Genomic DNA, 2,783 nt, shown 5'->3' on the forward strand with positions numbered 1-2,783 from the left:
TGAGCTGTTTCTAGCAAAAATTCATGGAATTGACTATGGTTAAGTTCACAAGAGTGAATGAATGATATTCATCATCGGTACTCCTACTGGTTCAATAACATGATAGATTAAAATATTTTTTACAGAGTACCTGCTGATGAATAAGTCAGTGAATAACCATAGTCTTTAAATAGCTTATATTTGTATAAGCTTTGTAAATTTGTCCTTTGAATAAATCCTGTTCTCTCCACACTTTTTTTTTTTCAGTGGCTGGCCAGTATGGCTATCTGAATACTTCACCTTGGTGTTACCAATACAATGTTCTAACCAAAGCAGCTAAACTTGGCAGCCCTCCACACAGTTTTATCACCATCACATGTAGCACATCTTAGCAGATGCTACTTCAGGGTGTACTGAATTAGTATTTTCTCAACTTCTTTGAAAATAGTTTATTCATGCAATCTGTTTATAGAAGCTAATTTTTCAGTCACTTCAAACTTGGCATTGACTTCTCAAATAAACAAGAACTGAGCAGTATCAGTAATATCTGTCAAGTCATCAAGAACCAAGGAATACCACTCAAAGTCATTTGTGTTGTTTTTTAATTGACTATTGACATTAAAGCTAGTAGACTTAAACAAGTTTATTTTCTCTGGCCACATTTATTTGGCTGTTCCAATAAAGATTTTATTAGCTGCTAATTAATGACCACTAGTACACAGTTTTCCTTGATTGGCTAATAAATGAGCCACTTGGAAGATTACCTTTTCTTGCAGCCTTATTTTCATTTTTGTGAAGAAATTTGGCTGTGATGAGATATTACATTTTAAATTTTGAAATTTTTCTGACTACTGCTTTCTGGTGAGTAGGGAATATTGTGATGAGTACTTAGTCTGGCAATGTCTATGTTTGCTGTGTTCTTTTAGTATCATTGTATAATAAACACAATATTTTTACCATCTCGTGATAATTTATACTCCATTATGCCTTAAAACCACGACATTCATAGTCTGCTTCTCCCTTTTCTCTTGTTCTGATGTGATTGGTATGCACTGGAAATAAAAAGGAAATAATAACAGTATGCTGCAGTGATTTTGTGTGGCCTGAGTTATAACTAAGTGACGGTGATTGGTGGTATACTGATCAGCAGTACAAAGCAGTGATAGTGCCACAGTCTCTGTCACAAGTACTCAGCTCTTCTTTTGTAGGCAATAAACAGGGAGCAGTGACTTCCAATAAAATGGTATTCATGGACACTGAAATTTGAATTTCAGATAGTTTCCACATTTCACAAAATATTTTATCTTCATTTGAGTTTTTTCCCCTTAACCATTTAAATATGTAAAAACAATTTTTACCTTACGGGCTGTACAAAAACAGGTTGTGGGCCAAATTTGTCCTGCAGGCTATAGTTTGGCAACATGTCTTGGACTCTAGGATGTGAAAAAATCTAAATTGAAGTTTACTACATGAGAAAATAGGAAAAACAAAAGGTATCATAAACAGCACTATTATAATAAACTGGAGAGATAAATGGGAAGACTCAAATGTTTTAAGCCTGTAAAACTATTGGAGGGAAGAGCAAAAGGGAAATGAAAAAGCTAGTAAATTAAGCTGACAGAAATTGGAAATATATTTGAGTTTGAATATATCTAGTCAGCAGTTGAAAGTCTGGCTATAATGTAAACAAATTAGTTAGTTGTCAAAGAAAATTTGCCTAAATATTAAGTTGAATCATCAAATATTTAATTCACATAAATTCAGCTGTAGCTCTTGGCTAAAAAAGACAGGAAAAACAGGAGAGTAATTGTTAATGAGGACATGGCGTGTTACCAAGTTTATTTGTCACAACTACCCTATGAAGTAGATACTATTTTTTTCCATTTTACATATGCGGAAACTGAAGTATGAAGAGGCTAAATAATTTGCCTGTAGTTAGGATAGATTTTAATCCGGGTGACCGGGCTCCAGATGCTGCTCTTAGTCACTGTGCTCTATGGTCTATCATGTGACATGTGCCTGAGAGTTCACTCAGTGAGTCCCAGTGCTCCATGAAAGCGGGATGGAGGCCTTGCACCTGTCGTTCCCTCTGGTGTCAAGGCTTCCTTCTTTCTTAACTGTGTGCATATTGAGTACTGAATATGATTCTAATCAAGCGATCTGTTTCAATCCTGGAGGAAAAGTTGGCTCAGGCTTCTTTACTACATGGGATTTTTCAACAGTAATTTGGATCATATCTAATTCTTACCTTAATTCAACTTTAGAAACTAGCCCTTCCTTTAGATGTGATTTTACTGTGAAGGCAACGAGAAGGTTTAGAATTGTACTTTTTTACTGGTATATGTTGGGCATGTACTTTGGAGAGCTTTTTCATTTTAAAATTCTTAGTTCAATTGATATATGTGTATTCATCTGAAGTTGCTAATAAACTTAAGCACAGTGTATATATTGTATTTTAAAGCTTTAACATTTGTTTATGTATTTTTTCCTTAATACAATGTCTTTCTTTTTTAAACAAATTTCCAGCTAGTATGTTCAACACACCAGGAATGCAGTTTGTTGCAACAAATAACTGAAAACCCACAACTTAGGCAAAACATGTTGTCCCTCCCCTACATGCGAAGCATGATGCAGTCACTAAGCCAGAACCCTGATCTTGCTGCACAAGTGAGTTTGTAATTGTATTAAAAAGGACTGTGCAATAACCTAAGCATTGTGTTGTGTGTGCTATCTTAACACACTAGAAATATAGGTAAATTACATCTCCAATTTTTTGGACAGTTTGTTTCTTTGCAGTAAATTAA

At 34.6% G+C, this 2,783-nt stretch overlaps 1 pseudogene; it reads left to right on the plus strand.

Annotated features, from left to right (window-relative positions):
- Positions 1-2,658, plus strand: part of LOC103583708 — an 8,311-nt pseudogene extending 5,653 nt beyond the window's left edge.
- Positions 2,659-2,783: the final 125 nt, after the last annotated feature.

The sequence above is a fragment of the Galeopterus variegatus genome, unplaced genomic scaffold, assembly GCF_000696425.1.
Source record: "Galeopterus variegatus unplaced genomic scaffold, G_variegatus-3.0.2 Scaffold26508, whole genome shotgun sequence".
In the NCBI taxonomy this organism is placed as follows: domain Eukaryota; kingdom Metazoa; phylum Chordata; class Mammalia; order Dermoptera; family Cynocephalidae; genus Galeopterus; species Galeopterus variegatus.